Genomic DNA, 8,981 nt, shown 5'->3' on the forward strand with positions numbered 1-8,981 from the left:
CTCTATGTTCACATACAACGGGTGCAAGCCAGTTTTGCAGAAGCAGAATACTCGGGTTAAACTTGACGAGCCTAGCAATTGCAGATATGGCCTGGGAACACTAAGACCGAAAGTTCGAGTGTGAATCATATAGTAGATATGATCAACATAGTGATGTTCACCATTCAAAACTACTCCATCTCACGTGATGATCGGACATGGTTTAGTTGATATGGATCACGTGATCACTTAGATGATTAGAGGGATGTCTATCTAAGTGGGAGTTCTTAAGTAATATGATTAATTGAACTTAAATTTATCATGAACTTAGTCCTAATAGTATTTTCCATGTCTATGTTGTTGTAGATAGATGGCCCGTGCTGTTGTTTCGTTGAATTTTAATGCGTTCCTAGAGAAAGCTAAGTTGAAAGATGATGGTAGCAATTACACGGACTGGGTCCGTAACTTGAGGATTATCCTCATTGCTACACAGAAGAATTACGTCCTGGAAGCACCACTAGGTGCCAAACCCGCTGCAGGAGGAATGCCAGATGTTATGAACATGTGGCAGAGCAAAGCTAATGACTACTCGATAGTTCAGTGTGCCATGCTTTACGGCTTAGAACCGGGATTTCAACGATGTTTTGAACATCATGGAGCATATGAAATTTTCCAGGAGTTGAAGTTAATATTTCAAGCAAATGCCCGGATTGAGAGATATGAAGTCTCCAATAAGTTCTACAGCCCCAAAATGGAGGAGAATAGTTCTGTCAGTGAACATATACTCAGAATGTCTGGGTACCACAACCACTTGACTCGGCTAGGGGTTAATCTTCCTGATGATAGTGTCATTGACAGAGTTCTTCAATCACTGCCACCAAGCTACAAGAGCTTCACGATGAACTATAATATGCAAGGGATGGATAAGACAATTCCCGAGCTCTTCGCAATGCTAAAGGCTGCGGAGGTAGAAATCAAGAAGGAGCATCAAGTGTTGATGGTCAATAAGACTACCAGTTTCAAGAAGAAGGGCAAAGGGAAGAAGGGGAACTTCAAGAAGAATAGCAAGCAAGTTTCTGCTCAAGTGAAGAAACCCAAGTCTGGACCTAAGCCTGAGACCGAGTGCTTCTACTGCAAAGGGACTGGTCACTAGAAGCGGAACTGCCCCAAGTATTTGGCGAAGAAGAAGGATGGCAAAGTGAAAGGTATATTTGATATACATGTTATTGATGTGTACCTTACTAATGCAAGTAGTAGCGCCTGGGTATTTGATACTGGTTCTGTTGCTAATATTTGCAACTCGAAACAGGGGCTACAGATTAAGCGAAAATTGTCTAAGGACGAGGTGACGATGCGCGTGGGAAATGGTTCCAAAGTCGATGTGATCGCCATCGGCACGCTACCTCTACATCTACCTTCGGGGTTAGTTTTAGACCTGCATAATTGTTATTTGGTGCCAGCGTTGAGCATGAACATTATATCTGGATCTTGTTTGATGCAAGACGGTTATTCATTTAAATCAGAGAATAATAGTTGTTCTATTTATATGAATAATATCTTTTATGGTCATGCACCCTTGATGAGTGGTATATTTTTACTAAATCTTGATAGTAGTGATACACATGTTCATAGTATTGAAGCCAAAAGATATAAGTTTAATAATGATAATGCAACTTATTTGTGGCACTGCCATTTAGGTCATATTGGTGTAAAGCGCATGAAGAAACTCCATGCTGACGAGCTTTTGGAATTACTTGATTATGAATCACTTGAGTCTTGCGAACCATGCCTCATGGGCAAGATGACTAAGACTCCATTCTCCGGAACAGTGGAGCGAGCAACAGACTTGTTGGAAATAATACATACTGATGTATGTGGTCCGATGAGTGTTGATGCTCGCGGCGGATATCGTTATTTTCTGACCTTCACGGATGATTTGAGAAGATATGGGTATATCTACTTGATGAAACATAAGTCTGAAACATTTGAAAAGTTCAAAGAATTTCAGAGTGAAGTGCAAAATCATCATAACAAGAAAATAAAGTTTCTGTGATCTGATCGTGGAAGAGAATATTTGACTTACAAGTTTGGTATTCATTTGAAACAATGCGGAATAGTTTCGCAACTCACGCCACCTGGAACACCACAGCGTAATGGTGTGTCCGAACATCGTAACCGCACTTTATTAGATATGGTGCGATCTATGATATCTCTTACTAATTTACCGCTATCGTTTTTGGGTTATGCTTTAGAGACGGCTGCATTCACGTTAAATAGAGCACCATCGAAATCCGTTGAGATGACACCTTATGAACTGTGGTTTGGCAAGTAACCCAAGTTGTCGTTTCTTAAAGTTTGGGGCTGCGATGCTTATGTGAAAAAGCTTCAAACTAATAAGCTCGAACCCAAATCGGAGAAATGTGTCTTCATAGGATACCCAAAGGAGACTATTGGGTACACCTTCTATCACAGATCCAAAGGCAAGATATTCGTTGCTAAGAATGGATCCTTTCTAGAGAAGAAGTTCCTCTCGAAAGAAGTGAGTGGGAGGAAAGTAGAACTTGATGAGGTAACTGTACCTGCTCCCTTATTGGAAAGTAGTTCATCACAGAAATCAGTTCCAGTGATTCCTACACTAGTAAGTGAGGAAGCTAATGATGATGATCATGAAACATCTGATCAAGTTACTACCAAACCTCATAGGTCAACCAGAGTAAGATCCGCACCAAAGTGGTACGGTAATCCTGTTCTGGAGGTCATGTTACTTGACCATGACGAACCTACGAACTATGAGGAAGCGATAATGAGCCCAGATTCCGCAAAATGGCTTGAGGCCATGAAATCTGAGAACAAAGTGTGAACTTTATATGACTTGCCCGATGATCGGCAAGCAATAGAGAACAAATGGATCTTCAAGAAGAAGACTGACGCAGACGGTAATATTACTGTCTACAAAGCTCGACTTGTTGCGAAAGCTTTTCGACAAGTTCAAGGAGTTGACTACGATGAGACCATCTCACCCGTAGCAATGCTTAAGTCCGTCCGAATCATGTTAGCAATTGCCACATTTTATGATTATGAAAATTGGCAAATGGATGTCAAAACTGCATTCCTTAATGGATATCTTAAAGAAGAGTTGTACATGATGCAAATGGAAGGTTTTGTCGATCCAAAAGGTGCTAACAAAGTGTGCAAGCTCCAGCGATCCATTTATGGACTGGTGCAAGCATCTCGGAGTTGGAATATACGTTTGATAGTGTGATCAAAGCATATGGTTTTATACAGACTTTTGGAGAAGCCTGTATTTACAAGAAAGTGAGTGGGAGATTGATAAACCACAAGTATAGGGGATCACAATAGTTTTCGAGGGTAGAGTATTCAACCCAAATTTATTGATTCGACACAAGGGGAGCCAAAGAATATTCTCAAGTATTAACAGTTGAGTTGTCAATTCAACCGCACTTGAAACACTTAATATCCGCAACAAAGTATTTAATAGCAAAGTAATATGGAAGCAGCGGTAACGGTGGCAAAAAGAACAGTAGTAGTTTTTGTAGTGATTGTAACAGTGGCAGCGGAAAAGTAACTAAGCAAAGATCAATATGTGAAAATCTCATAGGCAATGGATTAGTGATGGATAATTATGTCGGATGCGATTCCTCATGCAACAGTTATAACATAGGGTGACATAGAACTAGCTCCAGTTCATCAATGTAATGTAGGCATGTATTCCGAATATAGTCATACGTGCTTATGGAAAAGAACTTGCATGACATCTTTTGTCCTACCCTCCCGTGGCAGCGGGATCCTATTGGAAACTAAGGGATATTAAGGCCTCCTTTTAATAGAGTACCGGACCAAAGCATTAACACTTAGTGAATACATGAACTCCTCAAACTATAGTCATCACCAGGAGTGGTCCCGATTTTTGTCACTTCGGGGTTACCGGATCATAACACATAGTAGATGACTATTGACTTGAAAAATAGGATCAAGAACTCACATATATTCACGAAAACACAATAGGTTCAGATCTGAAATCATGGCACTCGGGCCCTAGTGACAAGCATTAAGCATAGCAAAGTCTTAGCAACATCAGTGTTAGAAAATAATGGATACTAGGGATCAAACCCTAACAAAACTAACTCGATAACATGGTAAATCTCATCCAACCCATCACCGTCCAACAAGCCTACAATGGAATTACTCACGCACGCCGGTGAGCATCATGAAATTGGTGATGGAGGAAGGTTGATGATGACGATGGCGATGGACTCCCCTCGTCGGAGCCCCGAACGGACTCCAGATCAGCCCTCCCGAGAGAGATTAGGGCTCGGCGGCGGATCCGTATCGTAAAATGCGATGAATCCTTCCCCCTGATTTTTTCTCTCCGAACGTGAATATATAGAGTCGGTGGAGCCTCAGGGGGCCCACGAGGCAGGGGGCGCCCTGCACCCTCGTGGACAGGGTGTGGCCCCCCTGGTGTTGATTCTTTCGCCAGTATTTTTTATTTATTCCAAAACGTGTCTCCGTTGATTTTCAGGTCATTCCGAGAACTTTTATTTCTGCACAAAAATAACACCATGGCAATTATGCTGAAAACAGCGTCAGTCCGGGTTAGTTCCATTCAAATCATGCAAGTTAGAGTCCAAAACAAGGTCAAAAGTGTTTGGAAAGTAGATACGATGGAGATGTATCAAATCCCCCAAGCTTAAACCTTTGCTTGTCCTCAAGCAATTCAGTTGACAAACTGAAAGTGATAAAGAAAAACTTTTACAAACTCTATTTGATCTTGTTGTTGTAAATATGTAAAGCCAGCATTCAAGTTTTCAGCAAAGATTATGAACCAACCATATTCACAATAACATTTAGGTCTCATGTTTACTCATATCAATGGCATAATCAACTAGCGACCAATAATAACAAATCTCGGATGACAACACTTTCTCAAAACAATCATATTATGATATAACAAGATGGTATCTCGCTAGCCCTTTCTTAGACCGCAAAACATAAATGCAGAGCACCCCTGAAGATCAAGGGCTGCCGAAACATTTTAATTCATGGTAAAAGAGATCCAGTCACAGCCATACTCAATGTAAATTAATAGTAATGCATGCACATGACGGCGGTGCTCTCCAACTGGTTCTTTTTAATAAGAGGATGATGACTCAATGATACGTCTCCAACGTATCTATAATTTTTGATTGCTCCATGCTATATTATCTACTGTTTTGGACATTATTTGACTTTATTATCCACTTTTATATTATTTTTGGGACTAACCTATTAACCGGAGGCCCAGCCCAGAATTGCTGTTTTTTGCCAGTTTTAGGGTTTCGAAGAAAAGGAATATCAAACGGAGTCCAAACGGAATGAAACCTTCGGGAACGTGATTTTCTCACTGAATACAACTCAGGAGACTTGGACCCTACGTCAAGCCACGTAACAGGAGCCCACGAGGTAGGGGGGCGCGCCTACTCCCCCAGGCGCGCCCTCCACCCTCGTGGGGCCCCTGTTGCTCCACCGACGTACTTCTTCCTCCTATATATACCCACGTACCCCCAAACGACCAGAAGGAGCCAAAACCCTAATTCTACCGCCATAACTTTCTGTATCCACGAGATCCCATCTTGGGGCCTGTTCCAGAGCTCCGCCGGAGGGGGCATCGATCACAGAGGGCTTCTCAATCAACACCATAGCCTCTCCGATGAAGTGTGAGTAGTTTACTTCAGACCTACGGGTCCATAGTTAGTAGCTAGATGGCTTCTTCTCTCTTTTTGGATCTCAATACAATGTTCTCCCCCTCTCTTGTGGAGATCTATTCGATGTAATCTTCTTTTTGCAGTGTGTTTGTTGAGACCGATGAATTGTGGGTTTATGATATAGTCTATCTATGAATAATATTTGAATCTTCTCTGAATTCTTTTATGTATGATTGGTTATCTTTGCAAGTCTCTTTGAATTATCAGTTTGGTTTGGCCTACTAGATTAATCTTTCTTGCAATGGGAGAAGTGCTTAGCTTTGGGTTCAATCTTGCAGTGTCCTTTCCCGGTGACAGTAAGGGCAGCAAGGCACATATTGTATTGTTGCCATCGAGGATAACAAGATGGGGTTTTCTTCATATTGCATGAGTCTATCCCTCTACATCATGTCATCTTGCTTAAGGCGTTACTCTATTTTTTTACTTAATACTCTAGATGCATGCTGGATAGCGGTCGATGAGTGGAGTAATATTAGTAGATGCAGGCAGGAGTCGGTCTACTTGTCTCGGAAGTGATGCCTATATACATGATCATACCTAAGATATTCTCATAACTATGCTCAATTCTGTCAATTGCTCAACAGTAATTTGTTCACCGACCGTAGAATACTTATGCTCTCGAGAGAAGCCACTAGTGAAACCTATGGCCCCCGGGTCTATCTTTATCATATCAATCTCCTACTACTTAGTTATTTACTTTGCTATTTACTTTGCTTTTATTTTACTTTGCATCTTTATCATAAAAATACCAAAAATATTATCTTATCATATCTATCAGATCTCACGCTCGTAAGTGGCCCTATAGGGGTTGACAACCCCTATTTGCGTTGGTTGCGAGGATTTATTTGTTTGTGCAGGTACGAGGGACTTGCGTGTAGCCTCCTACTGGATTGATACCTTGGTTCTCAAAAACTGAGGGAAATACTTATGCTACTTTGCTGCATCATCCCTTCCTCTTCGGGGAAAACCAACACAGAGCTAAAAGAGGTAGCAAGAAGGATTTCTGGCGCCGTTACCGGGGAGGTCTACGCAAAAGTCAACATACCAAGTACCCATCACATACCCTTATCTCCCGCATTACATTATTTGCCATTTACCTCTCGTTTTCCTCTCCCCCAATTCACCCTTGCCATTTTATTCGCCCTCTCTCTCTATCCTCCCTCTCTATTTGCCTCTTTTTGTCCGCTTGCTTTTCATTTGCTTGTGTGTTAGTTTGCTTGCTTGTCGTTATGGCTAGTTCTTTACCTTCTGCCTCTATGTCTAAAATTGGGGATACTATTGTCGATAATAATTTTGATGCTCCTACTAAAGAACCCACTATCTCACATATAAAAAGATTCCGTGTTGGTAGCGGTAATATTATTGGAAAATGAGTTATTTAATATTTCTTTACTTGTGTCGGTGCTTTACCTTCTATCGATAGTTATATTCTTCATACAACTAGTAGTCTTGCGGACGCTATTGCCATGCTTGTAGTTGAACTTGAGAGACAATTCATGCACTTGCATACTTCTATACAAAGGATTTTCCTAGAATTTTCTAATATTGAGCATTCTTCTGTTAAGCGTGTTGTTACTATCTTTTTGGCTCACGAGTTTCGATTCATAATAAGAGAGGCCAAAGAAATCTTTGCGCATTATAGGGTGGACGCTTGCCGTCCTACCATAGAGACTACACTCTTTGATCAATAAGAAATAATGCGTTTTCAATCTCTAGACTATGTTGCTTTCAATGAAAATCTTAGAAAAAGGGTTCCTACCAATGTTTTAGTTGATAGAATTTCTGAACTTAATGATGATTTAGCTATTCGAGATAATGAATTGGGATATTCTCTTGAATATAGGCTCACAAAGTTCTGTCAAAAGAATGCTTATAATGATGAATTGGTTGTGCAATATGAAGGACCAAAGGAGGAACCTATACCTCCCAAGGTTGATCTTGGAGACTTTTGTCCCAACAAATTTAGCCCTTTTGATTACTTTTGCTTGCCTCAAAGAAAACTTTCTGCTGAACGTAGATAATATAAAATGAGTTTTAACAATCTATCTTATTATTATGGCAATACCTAGATCTATTCGTGCTTGTTATGCCTAGCTAGGAGCGTTAAATGATAGCGCTTGTTGGGAGGCAACCCAATTTTATTTTTATTCCTTGCTTTTTGCTCCTGCTTAGTAATAAATACATTATTTATCCTCTGCTTTTTTTGTGTGTTTTTGTGTTTAATTAGTGTTTGTGCCAAGTAGAACCGTTGGGAAGACTTGGGGAAAGTCTTGTTGAACTTGCTGTAAAAAACAGAAACTTTAGCGCTCACGAGAACTACTGACATTTTTATTTGGAGAGTTATATTTAGTTAATTATTTTTGCATATGATTAATAGATAAATTCCTCACGTCCAGAAATTTATTTTAGAATTTTTGGGGTTCCAGATCTTGCGCTAGCTACAGATTACTACAGACTGTTCTGTTTTGCGTGTGTTGTTTGCTTATTTTGATGAATCTATGGCTAGTAAAATAGTTTATGAACCATAGAGAAGTTGGAATACAGTAGTTATAACACCCATATAAATAAATAATGAGTTCATTACAGTACCTTGAAGTGGTCTTTTGTTTTCTTTCACAAACGGAGCTCACGAGTTTTCTACTTTAAGTTTTGTGTTGTGAAGTTTTCAAGTTTTGGGTAAAGATTTGATGGATTATGGAACAAGGAGTGGCAAGAGCCCAAGGTTGGGGATGCCCATGGCACCCCCAAGATAATCTAAGGACACCTAAAAGCCAAAGCTTGGGGATGCCCCGGAAGGCATCCCCTCTTTCATCTACTTCTATCGGTAACTTTACTTGGAGCTATATTTTTATTTACCACATGATATGTGTTTTACTTGGAGCGTCTTGTATGATTTGAGTCTTTGCTTGTTAGTTTACAACAATCATCCTTTCTATACACACCTTTTGAGAGAGCCATACATGATTTGGAATTTGTTAGAATACTCTATGTGCTTCGCTTATATCTTTTGAGTTATATAATTTTGCTCTAGTGCTTCACTTATATCTTTTAGAGCACGGTGGTGGATTTGTTTTATAGAAACTATTGATCTCTCATGCTTCACTTAGATTATTTTGAGAGTCTTAAATAGCATGGTAATTTGCTTAAAATCCTAATATGCTTGGTATGCAAGATTAATAATAAAACTTTCTTATGAGTGTGTTGAATACTAAGAGAAGTTTGATGCTTGATGATTGT

The sequence above is a fragment of the Triticum urartu genome, chromosome 1 (genome assembly GCF_003073215.2).
Source record: "Triticum urartu cultivar G1812 chromosome 1, Tu2.1, whole genome shotgun sequence".
In the NCBI taxonomy this organism is placed as follows: Eukaryota; Viridiplantae; Streptophyta; class Magnoliopsida; order Poales; family Poaceae; genus Triticum; species Triticum urartu.